Source organism: Macrobrachium rosenbergii, chromosome 5 (assembly GCF_040412425.1).
Source record: "Macrobrachium rosenbergii isolate ZJJX-2024 chromosome 5, ASM4041242v1, whole genome shotgun sequence".
Taxonomy (NCBI): Eukaryota; Metazoa; Arthropoda; class Malacostraca; order Decapoda; family Palaemonidae; genus Macrobrachium; species Macrobrachium rosenbergii.
The window spans coordinates 17722419-17750192 of record NC_089745.1 but is presented as its reverse complement, the minus strand read 5'-3'; the positions used below and the strand labels follow the sequence as shown (position 1 = coordinate 17750192).

Here is a 27774-nt window from a genome sequence, read left to right as displayed (position 1 = left end):
TCATCTTGATCCTTTAATCTTGAAGTTCGTTTAAGTCACTCTTGCTGGAATTGATGATCAAAGGGATTTTTAGGGAGAGAGAGAGAGAGAGAGATAGTACCGAAAGAATATGAATGGTTTCACCCCAGGTGGGTGAGGTGTACCTCATCCGGTCACTTCCGTTTTGGTGGCATATACATTTTAACAGCATTGAACACTCATCGCTAGTCTCTCTTTCTCTCTCTCTCTCTTCACCGTAGCTGCGACACACAACGGTCGTTCGACAGTGAGATACATAATTCACCACTTAGGCCACAAAGGCACACTGGATTTTTAGGGAACATGCTCGTTTGGCTCGAAATTCGAACTTGGATCGCCCGGTCGTGAGCTAGACTCGCTACCACCCAGAGAGAGAGAGAGAGAGAGAGAGAGAGAGAGAGAGAGAGAGAGAGAGAGAATTCTTATTAGTGCTTCTATGACAGGAATAATTCGAAGGTTATTATATAAATCGAGATGAAATTCTTTCCAATGTTCGCTTTGCTGGGCTGCTATGAAAGTGTCCTACTACAGCGGGTGCATCCAGGCTGCAGCAAAACATGTTGTCAACACACGTCGGTAATTGATCACACAGGCATCACAAACAGGTTGAATACAAGTAAACTTATCGGAAATCCACTTCTCGAGCGTTAGCCAGGGGTTCGCTGTCCAATACGGTTGTTGGCTTGTTTTCAACCTGTTTGTGATATGCATGCGGTAGGTGGCAGATGTGTATTGACGGCATGGTTTATTGGGGTGTGGACGCACGCTATGGCGTCACGGACCGTAGAGAATCAGTCTCGGAAATAAGTATGCCTCGTTGAAGCGCTAGCGGATTTAGCCAGAAGTGGAATGGAAAACTTTGACTTATTCATGACTGTGGAGGAATGAGCATGAAATGGTTGGAAACATTCGGGAAATCCCTTATTTTGGGAATTCAGAATAGATGTGATCACTCCAGTGCAGTTTAGTTCATGAATTGTTTACTGCGATAGTCATTTGATAAAACCTGTAATCGTTTTAAAACGTCTTTAGTATTTGTTTATCAAAGACTTGGACGTACTATGGATATACATTTAACAAAAATTAATGATTAAATAATTTGCCAAGTTACGAAACTAGTGTTTCCTCTCTTATTTAATAAATTTCACAAAACAGTTTCAGAATTAACAATCCTCTAGCAATTCATTAGAAACGAGAATTAACTCTCAATATCTTCTGAACCCTCATAGAATGGTTCTTCATATTTCTGACATCAGTGATAACTTTCGTGCAGTCTAAATTAAAAGCTTATATTGAGGGGGAACATTTTCGATATTTTTATCTAAGCTTGAAATACAGGAATATCACTTCCCTTTATTTATCCTCTTGTTGCCCATAGGGAGCGTAATTGTTTTTCTCTTTTCGAGAATGACTGTGTCATGTTTCCTAAAAGCAATAAATATGAATACTATGATTTTATATCATAATCTGACATCATCTTTTCCTGATTCTCATCATTAACTAGCAGAAGCAGCGGGACTGTAACAACAGCATCAGCAGTAGTAGTAGGAGCAGTAGTAGTAGAGGGTCTAAATTCCTTGTGATATCACATTCAAGACTTCTATGCCTACACTGAGGAAGAATAAGGCCATGAAAAATTTAGAGTAATTTTTTTGTTTTTGCTCGCCAACAGTCATTTTAAAAACTCTTGCTGTTTGCGACCTAAAGAGATATTTATTTTCGTTCATGAAGTCTGCAGTAGTAAGTCTGATTTTATATTGTAATTCTCGTCGCCATTTGCTTTCACTGCAGAAGGAAAAAGTCTTGATCTTAGAGCCCATTAATTTGACTCAGAAATTAAGGAGGCAAGATACTGAAGTTGAAGCATGGCCGGTAAAGAGAGCACACAAGAAGAAACTGGATGTGGTAGAGATGAAAATGCTTAGATAGATAGATTAGTAGAGTAAAAAAAATTGGATAGGATGAAGAATTAATAAAGAAGGTGAAGTACAAAACTGGTAGAACTATCAAAGAAGGTCCAGGAAAGAGCACTGCAGTGGTATGGCCATGTGGTGAGAAAGGAGGAGACATTTTTAGGGAGGAGAGCAAGGCTGGCATTCCGGTACTGTTGATATATTTAGTCTATATGTGCGGTACGATTCAGGTACGGAAAAAATGGGCAAAATTCCGTACCGTACCGTACCGTACCTTAGACTTGGATATATCACTAAGCGATTGCTAATGCATATTTGGCCGCATCAGTGACTGCACAAGTAAATCACTAATACTTACCATTTCTGTTTGTAACATACCATGCATGCGTGTGTGTGTGTGTGTATGTATGTTTGGAATTCCTTAACTAACATCTGTATGTGTTTGTAATTCTTGAAGTAACACGTTACAAACGTGTACAGCATCAGTATATAATCCTATTGCTGTTATTGTTGATACTGTCATCATCATCAGAAAAAATCATCATCATTATTATTTTTACAAGTGAATATATACACATGTACATGTAAAGTCCCTTTGCTAATTTGCACCTGTCAACATTGAAATTTTCATAAAGCGGGGATTTTACTGAAGCAGATTGAGTTTTCTTATAGTACGATGAAAGTACGGAATTACGGTACGTTATTTTTACCGTACTGTACGGTACGGAAAAATAGAGGTACGGGAAATTACGACGATATTTTAGTCAGGTACGAAAAACATTAGTTACCACCAGCCTTGGGTACGGTACGATATTTTAGTCAGGTACGAAGTGCGGAAAAACATTCCGTACCGTACCGTACCACCAGCCTTGGCTCAGAAGAGTGATGCAGCAGATGGAGGGGCCGGGTGGATGAGCGGGAGTGAGACCGACGCGGAGGTGGATGGGTGTTATTAAATATCTGAGAGACAAACATTTGTGAAAGAACGATGTGTATGATCGAGCCGGGTGGAGGGAAGCTGTAAGAAACGTCGACCCCACATGGAAGTGGGAGAAGCAGAGAAAAAACAACATTGAAGACGTAGACTCGCTTCAACAGTAAATGGAATATATCAAGAAAACGATCCAAAATTTCGTACAGAACTTATTCAGAGGGTGCAGATGATAGAGAGAGAGAGAGAGAGAGAGAGAGAGAATATGTATTTGCTGATGGATTTACCGAAATATAAATTGGTATTCTAAAGGATTAAAGGTTGATTTGCTTCCACTCTGTGAAAGAAGTAAATTCTGAGCAACCCGATATTTCCTTTCGATCGCATAACCTCCAAATATTTAGCCAAGAATCTTATAAATATATTCTAGAAATGTGAAGGTCGAATGATTTTCCGACTGAACTATAAAGCAGAATAATCCTAACCTGCGTTCCTGATGTTATAGTAGCCTACATTTTTTCTTATCCTCCTGAAATGTCAGAGGACAGTAATTGCAGGAGGCGTAAAGACCTTTGTCTTTATTATATGTAGATCAAGGTGTGTTTAGAAATAAAGAAAAAAGTTATTTGCATTCAAGTGGATTCTAATGTGAAGGTCAGACTATAAATGCCACTGGACATAAAGGCGTATTTTAAATTTTGCATTGTACATTAGCACGTTATAGTTAGAAAGAAAAAAAATTTGGTAGATGATGGAAGCGTTCTCAAGGCCAACATATTGCACACCCTTTCAATTCTACTTATCCCACAGGCTACTTACTTATGTTATGTGTGTGTGTGTGTGTCTTGGACTTTAACATTTGAAAATCTCTGGGTGAATAGTATGCAGTAGTTTCAGTTGGGCTCATATAGGCATCCATAGAGTGGGAGACTGATTTATTCTGGGATGAGAACAGCGAGAAGGGGGGGCTGGAGATGAGTCGAGAATTGTGGAATTTAAAGCACATAAAAGGCGTAAAGTGGCGCAATTTCACAGAAGCCCTTTGCGACAGTCGGTGGTGTAGGCGATTGTATATATATATACAGTATATATATATATATATATATATATATATATATATATATATATAATATATATATATATATATATATATGTATATATATATATATATATATATATATATATATATATATATATATATGTATATATATATTATATAATGTATATATACATATACATTATGTATATGTATAAATTATATAATATTTATATATATATGTATATGTATATAAAAGGGAATGTTTGTATATTAATTTGGATCCTATAGAAATCCTGACCACCTGACAGACCAAGACAAAATTTTGCACACGGCCACTATGTCACTCCAGAAATGTTTATAACTCAAAATCAAACCCCTACCCTGTGACAGACATACAAACGCAGGCAAAACAAATAAATTTTCAGTTTTACATCACCTCCTCCTTCAGTGCTTTCTGTGTTAGTTATCATTTTTCACCTGACGCTCCACCTATTTTTCCAGGTGCTGTCAGACGTATTATTTCATTGAACTCCTCCCACTGCAAACCCTATAATCAGTTTAGTACATCCAAAATTAAACAGATGCGTTTGACTGTATTAGAATTACTTTCATTCAGTCATAAAGCAATATAAATCAAAATATAACATCTACCACCACACCAGTTAGACCTTGCAACTCTCGCCACGGGAAAAAGTGGTAGCAGACCAATTGTTTCTGTGACAGGCTTATCATCCACATTAAAAAACTACTCGCGTCGAAATTACCACACTTTTTTCAATGTTCATTTAAAGCCAAACGTAACTTGATCATACCCTGCCAATAAAATGCAAATTCTAATGTACCTTGTGGTATTACCACCATCATATCTAAGTACTTAACCCACGAAGAAAACATTGGTTACGGGCATAACTTTGGAGATCAAGAACTAATTCATCACCATCCGCGCATGCGTATTAGTACACCAAATGTTTCTGTGACAGATCTATCCCCTCTTTAAAAAATACGCGCGACGAAACTACCATATTTTTCCAGTGTTCATCTGGAGCCAAACGTATCTTAATTAAACACTGCCAGTAAAATACAAATTCTTAAGTACCTTGAGGAATTACCGTCATCATATCTAGAACGAATCTCCGTCGATTTGTTGTGCAGTAAATTTCACGTAATTGATAAAAGGTCCGTCTACTTTTGAAAGGGAGACAGACCTTCCCCCCACCCCACACACACGCGCACACAAATACACAGACACACCCGAGCACGAATCATAGAAGTATATCTTTCATTTATTGTCTTTGTTTAGTGATGTTTATTCTCTACAAATAGAGGAACGTAACTTCCTTTCCCCCCTTTAACTTCCTCTCCCCCTCCCTCTTCCCTCTTCCCTTCTTTATCCCTCTCCCTCCCACTTCTCTCTTCCCTTCTTTATCCCTCCCCCTACCCCTATTCCTTCCTCTTTCTTCCCCTCCCCCTTCCCTCCTCCCATTCACCCTCCCATCACCTTCCCTTCCGCTTCCCCTACATTCCCTCCCCTCCCCTTTCCCCCCTTCTCCTCTATCTTCTCACTCCTTTCCCCTTTATCCCTCCTTCTATCCTGTTTCCTAAAATTTTGATATTTTTGTGTCATGTTACCAAATAAATTAGGCTGCCATCAGATGAACAGCGTTCATGTGCATGAATATGCAGATAGCCTATATGTAAAATATGAAGAATTTCCCTTGTAGTGTTCTGGGTAAGATCTCAAGTTTTCTCCAAAATTCAGTATGGCCACCATGTCCAATGGTGTATGTCGTCAAAATTTTCAAAATATAAATTCCAGGCATACAAGTATATTAAAGTGTCATCAGATTTTGACTAAAAAGTACGTAACGAAAATCATAGCAGTAATATTATGATAATTATAAAAAAAGGGCTCCTTTAAGCCCTTAATATTGAGTCTTGGGGATCTGATAGATTGTAGATGTAGTATAGATGATAAAAGTATTATGATCTTTTTTTCTGGAGAGAAAGGTTGAAGTTTTAAATATACTCTGTGATATAAGCAAACATGTTATCCCAAGAATTTTAAAAGGATAATTGAGATTAAGAAGTGGTAGTAAAGTGTGTACGGTCCTGGAGTGGAAAGAGTGAAGGTGAAATAGGTTTAGGATGGTTTTGTGACGCAGAAAGCAGTGTTTTGCCAATTCATTCAATTGCAAGGTTATGGAAGAGGGAATGAGATATTGTGGTGGACAGCTTTGAAGTCTGAGGAGTGACTGAAAAGAAAGGGCCTTTAAAAGTGTAATTATATATGTGCCTGATTAGTGGGACTATATGGTTTGGCAAATGTAAATTTGGGCACATTTTAGGGGAAAAAAAGTTAAGTGTATATTAGTTTAACCAGACCACTGAGCGGATTAACAGCTCTCCTAGGGCTGGCCCGAAGGATTAGATTTATTTTACGTGGCTAAGAACCAACTGGTTGCCTAGCAACGGGATCTATAGCTTATTGTGGAATCCGAACCACATTAAAGCGAGAAATGAATTTCTGTCACCAGAAATAAATTCCTCTAATTCTTCATTGGCCGGTCGGAGATTCGAACTCGCGGCCAGCAGAGTGCTAGCTGAGAACGGAACCCACTGGCCCAACGAGGAACTACATTTTAGGGGAAAATAAAAAATTCTTTAGGGTGGTAAATGCTGAGCAAAAGCGTGGCAAACAAATAGCGTAGGTCACAGAATATAAGATTTATAGATCGATGCTGCCTGAAGAGAATGCTGTCCTATGTCATTATAGTGAGTATTTTGAGGAGATAATTTGAGAGGCACTGAATAACAAGAATGGAACTAGTTACTAAGAATTTGATGTTGTTGGGGATATGATGAAGGCTATTTAAATTGTGAATGTGAAAATTACAGAAGTGAATAGAATTACAACTTAGATGATGTAGTGCTTTGATGATAGTTTTTAGTGACTGGATATTATGTATACGGTATGGCCGGGGGTAAAAAAAAAAAGGTCCACATGAAAGAGTGATAGCAAAAATTGTTTATTTGTGTAAATTGAAAGATGTTAGAGGTGACAGTGATTTATAGAGCTATAACATCACCAAGTATTCCTGGAGGAAATATGTAGGGTTTTGATAGGGAAAGAGATAGATAAAAAAAGGATTGATGGAGGATGATAAAGTGTTTTGTATGAAGCTTTTGTCTAAGAAATAGGAGAGTAAAGACAAAATGCAGGCTGTTGTGTACAGTGACCTGAAAAAACTTGAGACAGACTTAATAGAGATGCAATTTGACAAGCTGATAACAATTACAAATGCCTTTCTTATTAAAGTGCAGTTTGTGTTAGAATATTTAGACAGTTTACTGATTTGATGTAAAATATGAGTCTGACATGCCATGAAGGGGTTGTGTCTCACTGTTGCTGATTAATATCATTATCAATTTATTGAAGTGAGATGTTGAGAAAACATTAATTTTCACGTGGATGGAAAATTATGGATAAAAAGCGAATTTTTAAGAGAATATTGAACGACATGTGGTTTGTAAATGATAATTATTTTTTTCTTTTTGATGAAAATGTGGACAAACTGTAAGATTACTAAGAGTTTTAAAGTGCCTGCAAGATGGGGAAATGTGAAAATGAATGTGACCAAGAATAAAGTTACATGGAAAAATTGAAACCTGAAAAACAGAGATTTAAATGTATGTGTGAATAGTGCATGAAGGGACTGAATAATTCATACAAGTATTTGGACGTAAATCTAACAGATAGGTGAAACAGCGAAACTAGTTTGGTCTGAGCGAAAGATCTGGTAGAGTAGCAAGGTGTTTATGAAAGCAAAAGTCATAATAAATGAAGGTTACTGAGTCAAATGGTTTGAGATTGTGTAGCATATGTAGAAGAAAAATGACTGAAATGTTAATTATTGCAGAGACTGGAAAAAAACCTAAAATTGTTAATGGAGTTGCCAAGAAGTATCAGTGCCTCGGTCATGTGCAGATAATGAGAAATGTTGAAGGTTATATGATTCAAAAGTGATAGGAGAAGAGGTAATAGCTACACTCATTGTTGTTTTCTAGACAGGGTCTCATCCTTCATTCATCAAGTAAAGCCTAATTTTGGCTGGTGACTTTTCTTAATTTTTCTCTGAAATTCTCCTCGCTCCCTCCTTTCTCGCCTTTATAACTGGGAATGGGATATTGAATAGTTATATACTGTATGTATATATATATATATATATATATATATATATATATATATATATATATATATATATATATGTATATATGTGTTGTGTGTATATAATGTATATGTATATATATATATATATATATATATATATATATATATATATATATATATATATATATATATATAATATACATACACATATACATACTATTATATATATATATATTACATAATGTATATAATATATATATTTATATGTATATATATATACATATATATACACATACACATACTGTACATATATACATATTACATAATGTGTCCATAATTTATATGTATAATTGATAATGCAGGTGGGGTTATCTCGTGTCTGCATGTATCTCACGTTATATAAACATACGTAAACAGGAAGATAAGCCCAGACGAAAAATCAATAGAACCGCAGAGCTTGTCTTGCACACCGTGTATTGTCCATAAGGGAAATTTCCATAAAGGCAAGAGAAGAATAAGCATTAGGACGAGGGTCCACGAAACGCCAGAATTTTACTTCGCATTAACGCAAGACTCGCTCACCCTCGAGGCATGTTCAGGTTCAAGGTGACCCCAAGTTAGTTGGGATGCATCCTGACTGCTGTCACAACACTGCTTTGTTTGGTCGTTTCTCCATCGGAGTAGGTGCTGTTTGCACCATGATGGAATGATGTTTCATGGATTTTTCATATATTTTTGTTACAAATTTACTTTATTGGGTAGAATTATAATTATATATATATATTATATATATATATATATATATATATATATATATATATATATATATATATACACATGCACATACACACACATGTGTGTGTTTGTGTATATGAATATACATGCATACAAACACATTATATAGGCTATATATATATATATATATATATATATATATATATATATATATATATATATATATATATATGTATGTATGTATTTATGTATATATATACGGTATATGCGAGTGTGTTGCATAACATGAATTCGTTCTTGATATTATTACTTTACGGTTCTGCACTGGTCAGGTTGGCAACTAGATGATAGTAAAAGCGAGTCTCTTTTGGCTCACAACTCTCATTTTCTAATCACTTTCATTCAGTAACTGTTTCCAAATATTTGTTCGCTTGCAAACAAGAACTCTCAGGCAAGGGGGGGGGGGGGATGCTGTGATTGCAAGTGAAATTTGGACTGCTTATCTCTTTTATTGAGAGAAACCAGAAGCACCTGACACAAGAAAGACTCTTCTTCATTTTCCTTAACCCTATGGGACGTGCTTATGTGAATCAGCTCATCTATGCCCGTCTTGTCTGGGACGACGTCATTTTCCAACGGGGATTTACCCAAGGTCTTTTGTATGGTTTCCTGAGTGGGTACGCGAACCGGTCGTTCTGGTATGGGGGCTGGATTGAACGTTTATCCTCGCAATATATTCATTTATGTCATTTCATCACTTCCGCCACGTTGTACTTGCGACTTACCAAATTAAATTGTGATGACGATTACAAATAGTACATGAATGAGATTAGGAAAACTATAGTTAAAAATGATAGATGCAAATGTCGTACTGTGCAATGATATTACAGTGTAGATTGAATATAAATGGACAGATGTATTTTTTTTTCACTTATTCAGATATTACCTTTTTACTTTTGTCATATGTGATTAACTTACCCATGCTTGTTCCCTTGCCAGAATTTAATTTGAATAAGGATTTCGAACATAAGAGGAAGAAATAAACAACATTACATAGGATAAACAGGTTTAATAACAGTAATACATTATCTTTGGTTAAATATCATTACGCAACGAACTAATTGTATACATCTAAGCGTATTTATAATACATCAGTGTATGAGGTAAAGAAAATCTAGCACCTTAATTACAGCAGGTTTAATACCCAAACTGGGTATTAATTACAGATATGCAAATTACTGACCGCATTGCTTAATTAGCAATCCTTATTTAAAATACTGTAAATTAAGTCAGTTTGGAATCGAATGCCCTGACTATGTTTAAAATCACAGTTAGTATATACCCGAAATTATTGTACAAAAATTAATGAAATATTGGCCTATATTTAGCACTTTGTTGTAAGTAACACGCAAATATGGCTGGGCTGAGGTACAAAACAGTGCTTGTGTCAAAAACTGAGTGGCGCTTGGTTATAGATGAACGAGTTTTAAAGCGCCGTATAATTTACGCATCCATGTCCGTTTGGCGTAAGCCAAACAAAGCATGATTATTTAATCAGTAACAATAAACAAGATTCCATCGTCCAAGTGCGAACGATTAAAATAAATTAATTTTATAGCTCATCATATTTGTGGTTTCTCTTATAATGAAAAATTGCACAGATTATTGTAGCCTTTCTTTGTGTATTTACAAAAGTGCACTTGATACACAGTCTGATACCTTTCTAGTTGAAAGGTCTGTCTTATTCAGCATTGAAACGAGAGTACCTCTTTTTCTTGTATACATTGAAGTGCAAACACCTACTCTCTTAGCTTTGCAAATGATATTCGGTAGCTCATTCGTTGCATAGTTTCACACGAATCACTCAGGTAATGCCCTTTAGCTCTGCTGTCAATTTCTGCCGTGACAGATAACCATGACGCAGATAAACAAGCACTCGTAGCACCCATGGTTGAGCACCATTCCACAATCATCTTCGTATTAGCGAAGCCCATTTTGATCACCAGTGGATCACTGCACGATATCCGCAATCGGGTCAGAAGCGCCTCACAGAATGAAAGGCTCTGCAGGGAAAACATCGGCATTCACGAAAGCGTATGGATCAGGAACGACCCGATTTCCTATGCCTGAGGATGAGGATCTGCGGCGACTAGGCGTGTAAACACGCCCTCGCCTGTTCACTCCTCGAGGTCCGAAGAAGCCTGGACGTCGAAAGCCGAAAAACTGAGGCATGGCATCAGAGAGGGCGGTGAGGGCCAAGACGACTAGGAGGATTGTTCGGAAGATATTCATTTCGAAGGAAGGTAATGAGAGGTTCTCGGTTGTCTGTAAGTAAACAAAGAGTACCAAGGTTAATGGAGTTTTCTTGTGAAAAAATTGGCAAAAAGTAAGAAAAAAACAAATAACTGATGACAAGCAATTACATAAGTTTTCAGATGCACGAGAAGGGAAGAAAACACTCACAAGAACTAAGCGTTATCAGCCGGTCGAAGGATCTTCTATACAGTCCGATAGATCTTTATGCAATCAAGTCTCGCGGTGTTGTGATGCCCTGATCGCCAGCGTCCACCTTTTAAGTAGAAGTTGCAGTTGCAGCTTCGTTCCAGCCGAGTGGGTTTTTTGGAATGACGACGGGTGGAGCCGATGCGCATTCTGGGAATCGTTAGCGCTATTAACGACGTTTGAGTCATCGCTGTCCAACGAGCAAGGTCATTCTTGACGTCATCACTAAGCATGTTTCTTCCTGTAAACAACTTCCGTTAGGAATTTGTGGTCGATGTCCCATCGTGACTACCTGTGGCTGGAGACGAACTGTATTCTAATTGAGAATGTGATAATGCTTGGATGCCTTATACATTCATAACTAGTTGCTGGAGTTGTTTCTGCATGTAATGCAACATTTCAGTTTGCTTATTAACGATACTGGTATGCAGGCCTTGGCTGAGGCTGTTTTGTTTTGCCCTGATAGTTTTTGTTATCGTCAAAACCAGTCATTTTGACCGGTAATGGTTTCTCTCTCTCTCTCTCTCTCTCTCTCTCTCTCTCTCTCTCTCTCTCTCTCTCTCTCACACACACACACACACACACACACACACACACACACACACACACACACACACACACGCTTTAAACTATTGTGAGGTCAAGGTTTACTCTAGATTGCCCTGTAAAAATTATTCAAAAATTAAGCGCAGCAGTGACACTTTTTCCAGATCCAGTAATAAAGATTTTCTCATTAAACTGTAACTTAAAATATATTAAATCAGGAATTCTTGTTCTTAGATCTTTGATTTTGTCTGTAAAGAATATTAGTAAAATAAAATTAAAACCTGTGTAATTGATGAAAAAGTTCCTTGTATATGTCAAGAAATATTATCTTTGTATTTTCTAGAAACTCATCTGAATGCTCTGGTAACTAAGCTCTTGGATTACTTGTTTTCCCGTTAAATACTCGATAATTTTGTGTGAGAATAAACTAAAGTTCCAGATTTATTTTTAAAAATTACAGATTCACCCCCAAAAACTAATCGGGGCTGTTTAACAAGTGGTTTTATTTAAATTGCATTGTAACATTTATCTTTAGATAACTGGAAATAATCAGTATGCGATTGCATGCATGCGAGCACGTTACAGTGCGCATCTCTTACATGAGTCATTCAGATCCGAATTAAAGATGATCTCACTATTGTACCTTTAAGGAAATTATTTTCATCAATTTTTCGCCGGGTATTGAAATAGAAAATGCAGCATATCATTTTCATTTTCTTGACTGTGGAAACTCTCTCTCTCTCTCTCTCTCTCTCTGGGACCAGGGTGTCTGCACTTTCAACCATCGGTTGGAAATCCAGAGCTGAACCTTATAAGCTTTATATAAGACTGTCCACCCCATAACGCTTCTTCGTCATTGTGTTCTTGAGTTAGCAACGCTTGCTTTGTTCCCATCTTACGGTGAATTCCAGTCCTTCATCGCCACTCAAGGTACTTTTCCACTGGTCCGCCTCTGGGTATTGAATTTCTGCTTCGTCCTCATTCTGGTATACCTGTCAGAGTTTGAACCTCTTTTTATTTTTTGACAGCGTTTTCTCTTCGTATCATTATTTCCTCTGTTTTACAATTCCAGCCTAGTTTTTCCAAATGATATGTACCCTGCCTCATGCTTAGTTTTTCTGGTTTCGAGATTTTCCCTATTTCAACGTTTTTAATTTTACATCAAACGCATTTTCATTGAATGTTGTTTTATTTTGATTTCATTATTATCATATACAGTATGTATCTAATTGCACCTGTGTACACGCGTACAACAGCACGTTCTTTATTCCACTGGTCTTCTGGTCAGCAAAGTTGAGCAACTTTGGGTCGGTAAAAGAGTAAAGGTGAGAGATAGGTGACTGTTACAGATGTAGGGGAAATAATTACTTAGCATACTGAGGAAGGTGTATGGTATGCTTGTGATCGAAAATAAAGATAATAGGTTATGGTAGATAAACAGGTTATGTACTGTATGATACATACATACATACGTGTACTGTATATACATACATACACATATATATATATATATATATATATATATATATATATATATATATATATATATATATATACATATTTATATTTATATGTACATCAGTTTTTCTGTTATCTGTCTTGGTGATCTGAGAAGTTGAGAAATTTTCTCTCAGATTATCAGAATGTTGATGGCAATTACCTCCTCTCCGGTATGCTCAGGGAGAAAGTGAATGTAGCCGTAGTGGCATTTTCAAGTTTGTAGAAGGAGCTGGACTCCTGAACAAAATATATTTGTATAAATAGCAGATTTTAAGTTGCTGTATGTCACCTTTAGAGCTTTTATGATTTTAATTTTCACAGTATGTGAATCTTATATTTGTAATCATTTTTTGGTATTTATAGTGTTATTTTATGATAGACCATATATTTGTTTTTAAGTCAACCAATGAGTCATCTGTCATCTTTTGTTTTAGTCAAAGCCCTACCTCACACCTTTTCAGTATGGTCAGTAATATCATGTCTTCACAATTCTTAAAATCACCTTAAAATCCTCCTACCCATTTTCCAAGATCCTTTCATCCATTAGTGCCATAGTAGGCCACTCAGTTATACTCTCATCACTAGTCTGCTGAATCCCACCTGTAATCCCATTAACTCCTAGTCTCTTTTTACAGCAAACTGCCCTCCTTGCTTCGTCAGAGTCACTTCCACAAGCCTTTATGTTGGTCTCTCTTCTATTCTCCACATTCAGCAAAACTTCAAAATGCTCACTTTATCAACACAGGACTGCATTTTCTCCTAGCAGCATCTCTCCATTAAGTATCTTTAATACTTAGATTCATTTATTTACTAATCTTTATTTCTGCCTTTACTTATCTATTAAAGAACTTTTCTCGATCAATTGCAGATTTACCTTTAATTTTCTTCATACCTGACATTTTAACTCTTTCCTTCTTTATTAGCATTATTTGTCCTCTTGCATACCACTGATTATTTGCCTCTTTGGTCCAGTATCTGTGCTTCATAATATCTTCTAAATTTTTCCTTCCTTAACTGCCGTAGTTCACCGTCTGCCACTTACTTTTGGTGTTCCTTTAGAGGTTACCACTTTTTCATCAGTTTCTTTATATACTTTAATTACTTTCCTTGTCTCAGAGTCTCTTGTCTTGATAACATCTGTAACTGTATTTTCATTCTTTCCTTTTTAACTAAACTACTATCGCCCTTTACTTTCTTTACAAGCGGATGGGGTAAGTTTTGGTGCAGCCGTTCTGGCACTTGCCATGTGGCCCATCCATTTGGGCACCAAACTCTATATCGTACCTGCCCAATTGGCGACGTCCGTTTTGGCGCCTGGGCATCGTGATGTTTAAAGAAAAAGAAGCCAGCACATTAAAATTTAGTGGAAAATCCAGAGTGACTATTGTTGATTGCATGATGCTAATAAGCAGTAAGGTACTTTTATTTACTTTTATATGGGATTCAGTTTGTATTTGCTAATGTATTTTTGTACAGTATATCCAACTCATCATTTTCTATTATATGTAGACAGTTTATGTATTTAAGAGCTTATTTTATTATTTACATAGCTTTCCGCAAATCGTAAAAAATGTAAGACATGTATTGACTATATCGGAAATTTGAGTGGATTAGAACCTACCCCAACGCCAAATCAAAGTCCTTCGAAAGAAGGCATCGTGCTTACCCCATATGAAAAATGGGATAAAAGCACGTTAAACGAAGAAGAAGAACAAAGCTAGGTATTATTATTATTATTATTATTATTATTATTATTATTATTATTATTATTATTATTCAGAAGATGAAGCCTATTCATATGGAACAAGCCCACTGGGGCCATTGGCTTGAAATTCAAGCTTTCAAAGAATATGGTGTTCATTAGGAACAAATAAGACGAGGTAAAGGGAAATACAGAAAGAAGAGACCCTACTTATTATAAAAGAAAAAAAATTAATAAATTAACAAATTGATAAAAATGTATTAAAATGCAAGGAGATTAGTGTTAGGATAGTAATGCATTGCACCTTCGCTTGAACTTCCAATTGCACCACTTCCTCTGGGAGGCTGTTCCATAGTCCAAAGGTGTGAGGAATATAGGACCTCTGGAACTGAGAAGTTCGACAGCGAGGCACAATTGTGAATGTGAAAGATCTCTGTTGAAATACAACTTATGAAAAAGTGACAGACAGGAGACCATCCATCGATGGTCCAAGTCATGACTACTACTATTAGGAAACAGAAACCTACCACCACGAACCACTCTATCTAAAAAAAGATAAATCTCTGGCAGAAGCAGACATCCACATTGGAGAACAGTATTCTAGTTAAGGGAGTACAAATGACCTGAAACAGGTTGCATTGATTTTATCACTGTTTAAATATATGAGGCCTTACGAACAGTGCCTAACTTTCCTGTGGCATTTGCTGAAACTTTCATTAGATGTTTCTCAAGAGTTAGATGTGAGTCAAAGGTTACACCTAGAATAGTTAAAGCTTCAGACTCGTTCAGCAAAGTTCCATCCACCTGAAGGGGAGGATGGGGTGGAAAATCTGTGTGAGATCTGCTAATAAATAGTGTTTTCGTTTTACTGAAGTTCAACCTCATACCCCACCGACTACACCATCCCTGATCCGGTCCATGTCCCGATTGAGGCTGAGGGCAGCTTCGTTTCTCAAGAGTGGAGACTTTACTACACCCACAAGTGTTGCAGCATCAGCATACTGAACAATCTTGTTTTCCAGGCCAACAACCATGTCACTTGTATGCCTGAAAATAACATTTGACCAAGAACACTGTCCTGTGGAACTCCAGATACAATAGGTCTTGGTTCACTAAAGATCCCGTCCACAGCAACTCGCTGTTGCCTACCTGTAAGGAATTCTTGAAGTAATCCGAAAACATATCCGCCCACTCCAAGATTCTGAAGCTTATAAATAAATACCTCGTGATTTACTAAATCGAAAGCAGCACTAAAATCTATCTGAATTACTTTGCGCTCAAAACCCTCTTCAAGGTTCCCTTGCAAATGACGTGTCAAGTCTAAAAGCCATCGCAGGTAAGTAGATGCTTCCTGTATGCATATTGACTATCAGCTAACATTCCTTTAGGTTTAGCATATTTATACAGTGGCTAAAAATAAATTTTTCAGCAACTTTGAAGAGAACATTGAGAATAGAGATTGGCCTGTACAGTAGTTACTGCAGTCTGCAGATATGCCACACATTGGAACAGGCACTGTCTTACTAAGCTTGCCCTCATCCGCAAAGATACTACGTCGATATAAAAATGTATAGAATCTACTAAACTTGGGAGACAACACGCTAGAAACTTTTTAAAAAACAAAGGGAAGAAACCATCAGGGCCTTCTCCACCCCAGCTTTCAAGATTATCAAGGATTTTCATACCATCCCTGGAGCGAAATGCAGATTTTGTAAGAAGAGGTTTAGGATGACAAGTATCAGAGAGAGGGACAACCTCAGCTGATTGCTTAGCTTCAAAAGCTTGATGAAGCAGTTCAGCCTTTTCCCCAGGGTCAGTAACCAATCTACCATCATCTGCAAGTAGTGGTGGAATGGAAGACGAGCATGACCCAAAGATAGATGATGCCAGTTTGGTCCACCACAGATAAGGCTGAGTAATTCCTTCAAGTTTCCTCTTCGAGGAATTATTGCAATTTCTCTCGGCTGTATGGAAAGTTCTATTCGCAGCACGGCGAGACTCAACAAAAATGGTGTAATTTTCATATGAACGATTTCGTTTCTATGCGTTGAATTTGGTCTGTTTGTCATGGTAGGCTCGTCTACATGTATCATCAAACCATGGCTTGTCATTTGTCCTAAATTTGATGACCCTTCAAGGGACATATCTAATTAAAATAGCCATCAACATTTCATTTAACTTCTTATTGGGATCAGGATCTAATATAGCATCTGAAATATTAAGTGTCTGACAAGCTTCAATAATGCGATCCCAATTGGCTCTGGATTTCAACCAGACCATTTTTCCAATAGTGGAATTAGAATGATTGTGATTATCTAAACGTGCGAGCGTGTGCTGTATACATCACCACAAAAATAAACGAAAGTACCAGTGTTAAGGAACGGAAAATATAGTTTTGCTCGTGTATGCAAAACATAAGTCACTTGAACATGAATCTTGTAGGAATTAGTTTTCGTCTTGGAATCCGCCCAAATTCAAACTTGGGTTAAAAGCATTTCCGGGTCATTTTGAACAAAACGTAGCCTTTTTATAATCCTAATTCCTCTCTGATTTGTAAATCCAAAAAAACATCGATCTCTTACATTGTTTATATAACCGCATGATTAATTACCCCGTATATCAGATATAGCAGTTAATAAGCACTAAGTTTTTTTTTTCCTGGCATGGTTACTATTTTGTGAGTGTTGAAGAATGTAGTTTTTAGTTTTCTGCAAAAGAAAACTATTGAGATGACTTTGTCTGTCCGTCCGCACTTTTTCTGCCTGCCCTCAGATCACAAAAAGTACTGAGGCTAGAGGGCTGCAAATTGATACGTTAATCACCCACCCTCCAATCATTAAACATACCAAATTGCAGTACTCTAGCCTCAGTAGTTTTTATTTTATTTAAGGTTAAAGTTAGCTATGATCGTGCGTCTGGCAACGCTATAGGACATGCCATCTCCGGGCCGTGGGTGAAAGTTTCGTGGTCCGTGGCTCATACAACATTATACGCTGTACGGAAAAGTCGATTGCGCCGAAGAAACTTTTTTTTTTTTTTCTCAACAATGTCTTTTAACACAATCATAATTTTCATATGACAGGCTCTCGGACGGGCAGACGAAGTTTATCAGAGGAGACAAAACATGTTTCCATGTTTGGTCTCCTCATTTTATTATTCATAAAACATACAAACATGTTTTGTGAATAATAAAATGTTGATCTTTTATGCAGTGCATTACCGAGTAGCGCGTTGCATCGTTTTGTACATGGCTGCTACTAAGTTGCTCAGATTTTTGATAGTCAACCCAAAGATTAAACCCTGTGTAGAACATGCAGGTTCCGAAACCTAAATTTGATCGAAGACTGCTGTCAAATGAGAATGGTACAGGGTACTAGTCTACTAGTCATAGAAAAGTTACCAAATCTTGATTTCATATTGTATTATTGTTTATATATATGTGTACTATCTGCTAGTATTTTAGGCTCATGATATGCGCACGGCTGGAGTACGTGTATCTTGCAGATCAAATGCAGGGACTGGCGATTTCCTCTACGATTGAAAATGCTGTATGTCTTGTTGGTTGTTCGACAGTTGTTCATCAAAATGACTGTGAAAGTTTGATAATCTTCGAATAAGGGATCTGTGGAAGGGAACGAGTGCACCACAAAAATTAAAGAAACCAGAAGACGCCGATAGTTTTCGTAAAAATGTTCCTCTGCTTGATAACATGAATGCCATAAAGTAGTTAGGGAAGTCCTGGTCAATTATCCATTGGAAAAGTGAATAAAGCTTTTTTTTTTTTTTTTTTTTTTTTTTGTGATTATAAGTTTTTATGCAGAGGTTAAACTTGGTGTTTCAATATCCATAAAATTAACTTGAAAAGGGTGAAATGTAACCATATTGTCTTTTGATATAAATGCAAACTATTTTGTTAAATCTGGTTATGGTTTATGTGTTAATTCTGGCACACAGTCAGTCTTAAGCCTGCATGCTTTGTCGCCCAATCGGCCGCCCTCAATTAGCAGAGTATAATCGCCAGTGTTTAGATGTCCTATTCAAACCCCCAGCCAATACTCTCCCCATTACATCATCAACTCTTCCATCTGCCCTGTAGGAAAACATAATCATTCACTCCAAGAACTCAATATTTAAACAACATGCCATCTCTCTCTGTCACTCCCCTTTTCCGGTGAATCGCCCAGCGCAACCACTCCGTCTCGTTTTCCTAAACGTGCCAGATCCAGTTCAGGCTTTTTAATTCTTTCCAATTCCTGACTTCCTTGTCGCTTGTTACTTAATCTTTCTCATACAATCCTTTGACCTACAAACTTAAACTTTCTCACTTTACACCAGGCTTCATACCACCACAAGTTTGATCTCTTTCCTTGTCTGGCAGACATGCTAGGCATGACCCCTTGTCCTTCCCTGCCTTGCACTCTGCCTCTCGTTCCTTAAGAAATAAACAATCAGTCATTTTTCTTCTGCAACAATCCACACATTTTCGAAACATCAAGACATTATTATTTTAATCAAAGGCGCAATAAGAGAAGAGCAGCGTAGGTTTAGACCAGGAATAAGAAACTGCTGATGAAACAGTTATATGAAAAATTATCAGGTAAGGGAAAATGCTATCTGTGGAATATAGGGAACTAGAAAGGCTTGCGAATGAATTAAGAGATGTGTTGTTGGAACTGATGTGGGTATATAGTACAGAAGATAATTTTATTTCAATATTATTATTCAGAGCATAGCAGTAGAAAAGAATGAAAACATTTCCTCAAAGGAGATGGGTCTCCAAAAATCCTGATAGCCTTGGTCAGCACGCCGAGATGACCGGATGTGCTTCTTAAAAGTGAATGTGTAATAGTGACACCTAATGCTAAGTGTATGAGAATATTTAGGTGAAGGGAATGGAATTTAATGACCTACTGTAGACCTACGATCACCACTTTGAATTTTTTTTTAAGCAGTTGAAAATTTGTGAGGAATTAGAAGCATGAGATAGCATGTGTGGATTAGAACTTGACTGGTTTGTTGAAGTAGTTGGTATTTGTAGATGATAAAATGCTGATTTGAGATACTAAAGTGCAACCACAGAAACTAGTGTGTGTGCATATATATATACACATATACATATATATATACATAATACACACACACACACACACACATATATATATATAATATATATATATATATTTATTGTGTGTGTGTGTTCGCGTGCATGTGTGTGAACACGATTATGAACATAACTTATAAATTACCTCGTAATTAGGTCGTAAGTTACGTCATACATCATTGATCAAGAAAACTATTTAAGTCGACGTTATGGGTCATTTTAGTTTCCAGTTAATGCAATCTTTAGATGGTCTTTACTTGTTTTTCATTGAATATTAACTTTAGTATTTGGCAGTTGATTGTTCATTGAAAATTTTTGTTTTCTAGTAAATCTAAACGATTTTGTTATATCTGGCCTCGTAGCTGATGTTTTAGGCTCTACGCTCTACTTCCGGAAATTTACTTTCGGATTTAAGCCAATCCATTTTGTGTCTGTAATGCACCTCTCAAATTTCACATATATTTCATAGGTATTTTAATATGAAGCCACCCCCGTAGGGGCTTAGTGCCGTCAGTGCACCTCATGCGGTGCACTGTAGGCATTAATTAAGGTTCTTTGCAGCGCGCCCTCAGCCCCTAGCTGCAACCCTTTTCATTCCTTTTACTGTGCCTGCATTCATATTCTCTTTCTTGCATCTTACTTTCCACCCTCTCCTAACAATTGATTCATTGTGTAACTGCGAGGTTTTCATCCTGTCACACCTTTCAAACCTTTGCACTGTCAATTTCCCTTTCATCGCTGCATGACCTCACAGGTCCAAGCGCTTGGCCTTTGGCCTAAATTCCATATTCTATCCTTAATATGAAGCAACCTATGCTTCCAGTGCTATACTTTTATAGATAATGTCCGTCGGTGGCTCGTTTAAATAGTTTTATGGAAATTTACGCGTGGTTTTTGTGGATGATCCAGTTCTGACTTTTATTGTGCTCCAGGCCTTGTGGCTGAACCCTTATACAGGTGAATACCAAAGTCATGACTAGAAGCCTGATATTCTTGACATTTTCGCTTTAATTCTGGAAACTACTTTTAATAAATTCCCTGTAGATGGGTCTAATGACCTTGATTGATTCGCCTTTACGTTGTATACCTCTTGTCAACCACATCTTTGTTACTTTATGAAACACTGAATGATAGTCTACAGTACTTTCTTTAATTCTTGATTTTCTGCTTATTACTGCTGCTTAAAACGCTTAACCTTGTGGAATAGGAGTATATGTAATGGTTAATCATTAGAAACTGTTTCTCGATTTATTATTTTTACTTTTCTCTCGATTTATTATTTTTCCTTTCCTCTCGATGTATTATTTTTCCTATTCTCTGGATTTATTATTTTCCTCTTCTCTCGATTTATTATTTTTCCTTTTCCCTCATTTTATTATTTTTCCTTTTCTTTCGATTTATTATTTTTCCTTTTCTCTCGATTTATTATTTTTCCTTTTCTCTCGATTTATTATTTTTACTTTTCTCTTGCCTCAAATGAGAGAGAGAGAATACCGTATAGTGCTTTGGTTTACGGATTTGAGAATTGTCTAAATCACAACAGCTAAACTTTGTGGGTATAAAAACGACAAATGTCAGTTCAATTCTACTTTTGTGTAACATTCCCGACCTCTTTTTAGAAAAAAGAATGCATAATTTCCTTAAAATCTTGCGCCGCATTGGACCCTTCTATTCTTCAAACTAATCTTTAGATGTCTTTATGACTGAAACAGACCTAGCTATGAATTTCCTGTCTGTTCTAAATTGAGAATTGTTTAAATCACAACAACTAAACTTGATGGGTATAAAAACGAAAAATGTCAGTTCAACTCTACTTTTGTGTAACATTCCCGGCCTCTTTTTAGAAAAAGAATGCATAATTTCCTTCAAATCTTACACTCTGTTGGTCTATTCTATTCTTCAAACTAATCTTTAGACATCTTTGTGACTGCAACAGACCCAGCTATGAATTTCCTGTCGGTTCTAAATTGAGAATTAAATCACAACAGCTAAACTTTATTGGTATAAAAACGACAAATTTTAGTTTAAACAACAGCTAAACTTTATGGGCATAAAAACGACAAATTTTAGTTTAATTCTACTTCTGTGTCACATTCCCGGCTTTTTAGAAAAAGCAGTGCATAATTTCCTTTAAATCTTGCACCCAGTTGGCCCTTTCTATTCTTCAAACTAATCTTTAGACATCTCTGTGACTGCAACAGACCCAGCAACGAATTTCCTGTCGGTTCTAAATTGTTCTGTTATATGCAGGCAGTAGAGCCCTTATAATTCTTGACAGGAACTTCTCTGGGAGTCTGCAAATGAAATTCCTTTGTGTCTTGCAGTACCGTAGTATTTGACTCACTCTCAGGCGGAATTAAGTATTCATCTGGAGAGTTCTTTCTTAAAACCCGCTTATACGTGGACCATGGCACCTTGCCCACTTACGCAGACATGGCGCGCCTTGACAGGGCACGTTGAGTTGAAATTCCCAGCGTTGAGACACCTACTGTATCTATCCCATGCGTAAGACAATGAGGCACATATGAGATAAATGTCCAACCTCCGACCATGATTGATTTAAGTGAAAGGACTGTTTTCTGGTCTTGTTTTGGCTAACTGCGAAGAAACTGTGGTTTTGGTCAAGGAACGCTTGCATGTGTTTCCTTCAAGTAATGTCTGCGTTTGCTCTCTAGAGCAGTAAACTTATTACATCATGAATCTCTTTTTCTGTTTTATTATTGTTTGATTATAAAGCATTTTAAAGAATCCAATTTTATTACCCAAGTGATTTTTCATAAATTACTGTGTCTTGCTTACTTTACGTAAAATGAGAAGTAAACGATTTTTTTGTTGCATATATCACTGAACCTTGAGTTGAACTTGCAGACTGCGATTAATGGCATTTATTGCCGAGAGGAGAAAGCTAACTAAAATAAATAAGATCGGAATTACGACACAGTGAAGGAATAAGAATTCAGATTTATATAAACTATTGGTGATTAGCACTGGATAAAAGTATAAAACGAATAGATTGGGAAATGTTTATATATGTACGTGTAATGAAATTATCTCTTTATGTTGCATTTAACTCTCTTGATATTCAAACCTTGCGACTGGAAAATCCAGCACTTCAAAACTTGGGGGTCAGCAGTCCGCACGCCGCCAGCCGTTGAAGAAAACGGGATCGGAGCTTCACTAGAGAGGTCGGCGTTGGGAGGCTTGCATGTTCGCTATCCAGATGTAAACGGGCCCATATGCTTCAAAGAGGGTGACCACTCGACTCATTTCAATCATGATCCTATTGCTTACATTTCTATGGCAAATTAGGCCTCTAAAACTTTATTTTCTCAGTCATTTTACAAACTCCTCATCCCTGTTGTGGGGTAGTGCTGTCAGTGCACCTTACGCAGTGCACTGTAGGCATTACTTAAGGTTCTCTGCAGCGTCCCTTCGGTTCCTAGCGGCAACCCCTTTCATTTCTTTTACTGTACCTCCATTCATATTCTCTCTCTTCCATCTTACTGTCCACCCTCCTAACAAGTGATTCATTGTGCAACTACGAGGTTTTCCTGACGTTACACCTTTCAAACCTTTTTCACTCTCAATCAATTTCCGTTTCATTGTTGAATGACCTTGTAGGTCCCAGCGCTTGGTCACTGGCCTAAATTCCGTACATTCTTTTCTACAAACTATTCATAACCGTGACACTACTATATAAAAACAAATTTTAATTGTTTCTTTATTACCTTACTTATGTCTGCTCATCCTCCCTCTGGAACTTGATTGAATCTTTTCTCAAAACTCTTGACAACTCTGTTAGATTATTAATTTCGAGCATAAAAATGCTAAAGTGAGGCACCTTCATACAGAAATTTGCTTGGCAATATATGTTACAGTTAACTCCGAAGCTGAAAGAATTAAAACATGTTTCCAGAGCCTTTTATCCCAAATTCTCGTTCATTTGTTATGGATGCATGATAAAAAATCTTGTAAAGGGGTTTTTTTTTTTTGTGGAATATAGAAATAACAACCACACCAAACGTTTGGACAGCAATAACGCTGCAGTTCCAGCAGCACCTTTTAGATAGGTAAGAGTATTTGGTTTTGAGGTGCGGAATTCACTGAAAGATCCTGAGTCATGGGATCATCTCTTGCGAGCAGCAAACTTACGAAACCACACTGCTATCCTGCACATCACTAGGTCAAGTGCAAAAAATGAAGTACAACAGTTTTTCGACTATAAATATTTTCTGCCAGATTACATAGATTCAACTGCATTGCATGACAACTGTTCATTTTCTTCCAGATTATATAGATTAAACTGCATTGCGTGACAACTGTTCATTTTCTGCCAGATTATTTAGATTCAACTGCATTGCGTGACAACTGTTCATTTTTTGCCAGATTATTTAGTTTCAGCTGCATTGTATGACAACTGTTCCTTGACATAATGAAAAAAATTAACACTATTAGAATGTCCTCGTTTCAGAGTTGGTTTGGATATTAATAATGTGACAATATGTCGACCTTTTACTTCACATCCCTGATTAATATTTTACACCGAACAACCCTTCTCTTGGGAGCATAACAAGCTGGCTTGTTTCGATTTCTGTGATCTTACGGAGCCTTTACATTTGCTAAAGATATTGAAGTATTTTCATAATCCATTCACAAATGAAATGTAGATCCCATTTTTTCATACCTTTCCGTCTCTACTTTAACATCATAACTAATACCTTCTCAATTCTGAGAAACCATTATACCTTCATTATTGATTACTGATGTAATTAACATAGTAAAGGCACCCGTTATCTTCCAGTCATCGAATGAAACTACTGGTAATTTCAGTTTCAGATTTTTTAATTTTTCTAATCATATATACCACCCCACGATCTGTCTTTCATCTTACAAACTAACTATAACGTTTTTCTTTTTTTCCTCACCAAACCTCTCATTTTGTTGTCCAAACATAAAATTCTACTCCCTGTGGCGCACTCACTGATCTCATCCTTGAATTTTACTACTCTTTATGATTGCTTTCCAGTTCAGAATTTCCATCCCATTTTCTTGTGTTTCTATCTTGATATATATTTCTGTTTGTATATATATATATATATATATATATATATATATATATATATATATATATATATATATATATATATATATATATATATATATATATATATATATATATATATATATATATATATATATATATATATATATATATATATATATATATATATATATATATATATATATATATATATATATATATATATGAATATTATCTCAACATTAAGCGTCTTCCTACAACATTAAGTGGCTCCCGAGGGACTAAAAATAAGCACTGTCATATTCATACTTGAAATTTTAATCATGGATGAACCTTCTGTTAAGAAAACTTATACAACATTAGCTGCTTCAAACACCTTTTCAGGCTTGTATCTTGCACTCTCTCTCAACCTTCCTGTATGTTGATGGCCATAAATATATGTATATACATATTTATATTATATATATATATATATATATATATATATATATATATATATATATATATATATATATATATATATATATATATATATATATATATATACAGTATATATAGTGTGTGTGTAATGTCATCATCATCATCACCTCTAGCGGCATTTGACGCAAAGGGTCTCTAGAAATTCCACCACTCTTGTCTTTAGTATTCTTAATTTTCCATAAATCTCCACCCCTCTCCATCCACCCTTCTCAAAGTTATCATCCAAGCAGGTCTGGTTCTTCCAACTCTTTTAGTGGCCATAGGAGCCCAGCTGACACTATCACATACCGGTACTGTATTCCCAGCGGTTAGACAAAGGACAAGCCTAAGCTATCTCCGCCTCCCTTTTATCATTATCTAATCTACATATGGAGTTTCCCTAATTTCCTTAATGATATTTCTCAATCTATCTTGCTGTCTGACTCCTGATATTCTTCGTAAAACTTTATATTCAAATTGACAAAATCTTTTAGATTTAGTTTCATTGTCATATACCATGATTCATGTGTTTACAACTATACAGATTGTACTAGACTTATGTGTATTCATATTTTGTGTGAAGTTTTAGTCAGGTTGATTCCCAAATTTTATTCACTCTTCCTATTTTTGGTTGTCCTGTCTTTTTAAGTCTTTCAGTAGATTCCAACTCAAGAGAGCCTTCATTGTTCCTCAGTTTTTGAAAGATTCGGCTTCATTTATAATTTTTCCATTTAATGTTATTTCATCCCTTTGTGCATACTCTCCACATTACTTGTTTTTCTTAGGTGTACAGTGATCCCTATCTTTCTAGATATTCGTAGCATTCCATTGAGCAAGATTTGTACATTTTGTGCCGTTTTTCTTTTTAAAACATCATTATCTTCATGTTGTATGTCTATCAACGTTTATCGTTACTCAAACTCTAAAGTTCCTCGTTGGACGAGTCGGTATAGTTCTCGGCTAGCACTCTGCTGGACCCGCGTTCGAGTCTTTGGCCGGCCAATGAAGAATTATAGGAATTTATTTCTGGTGATAGAAATTCATTTCTCGGTATAATGTGGTTCGGAATTCACAATTAAGCTGTAGGTCCCGTTGCTAGGTAACCAATTGGTTCTTAGCCACGTAAAATAAGTCTAATCCTTCGGGCCAGCCCTGGGAGAGCTGTCAATTAGCTCAGTGGTCTGGTTAAACTTAGGTATACTTAACTTTAACTCAGATCTAAGCCTTTCCCATTTCCGATCACTTATCCTGTAGCACTCCCCTATTTACTTCAAATTCACTTGACGAAACCCCATGAGCATTAACTGTGCACCTACTTCGTTCGTTGATATTCAGCTTTGGATATTTAACAGCAAAGCCGTAGTGTTGCAATATCTTCTATAATATTGGTATGTGGACACTGTCAAATGGTTTTTTAAATTCCTTACATTGCTGTGCATTATGTCTTAACATATATGTTGGATCTGAGTAACTCCTGCCTTTTCTGAAACTTGTTCATCGCTAAGCTTTGTATCATTGTCTTTTTCCAGCTTGTAGAGAAAAGGCATACTGAAGATTTTGTTACAACCGGCGAAGGTGCAGTGCTCTCAGTGACCATATTCGGCGAGGTCACCTTTCTTTGGTATACCCGTTGTTATAACTTCCAATCGCCAATCATCAGGCTTTGTTTCCTATAGTTAGCGTACGAGGTACCGTTTCAGATTCAGCAAAAGTCATCCCTGCAGTAATCCCATAATAACCTGGATTTTTCCATCTCCCTAGTTTCCTGATTGTTGATTCCACTTCAAGCTTGTGAATTCATTCATAAGTACACTCAGGTCTTCCTTAGATTATGGTATACAAACCAAATTATCCCTCTTTCTCACATTCATGAAGCCACGGGAAATGTTTAAAAAGGAACGACAGTGCCAAGTACTATCGGTAGGATAATATTGTGGAAGCTTTACTGAAAAAGTGGTTTATCCATGCACGATAGGTTCGTTTCACGTGCGTATGTATTTATTTATTGTGTGTGTGTGTCCCAGTATGAGAGCGTGTGCCTCTGTGCAGTTTTTAATTTCATTTTTATTCATCCATCACTATATCGAATGACCTTTTTGGTCCCAGTGCTAGGCTTCTA

General features: G+C 36.6%; 1 protein-coding gene and 1 long non-coding RNA gene across 3 annotated transcripts in view; one reads left to right on the top strand and one right to left on the bottom strand.

Annotated features, from left to right (window-relative positions):
• Positions 1-27774, top strand: part of LOC136838567 (ubiquitin-protein ligase E3C) — a 416786-nt gene that overhangs the window by 30861 nt on the left and 358151 nt on the right. The window lies entirely within an intron of this gene.
• On the bottom strand, positions 9859-11408 carry LOC136838566 (uncharacterized). The gene is made up of 2 exons (XR_010853038.1): positions 11268-11408; positions 9859-11129 (listed from the first exon to the last, which is right to left on the bottom strand). It is a non-coding gene; the product is annotated as an uncharacterized lncRNA (long non-coding RNA).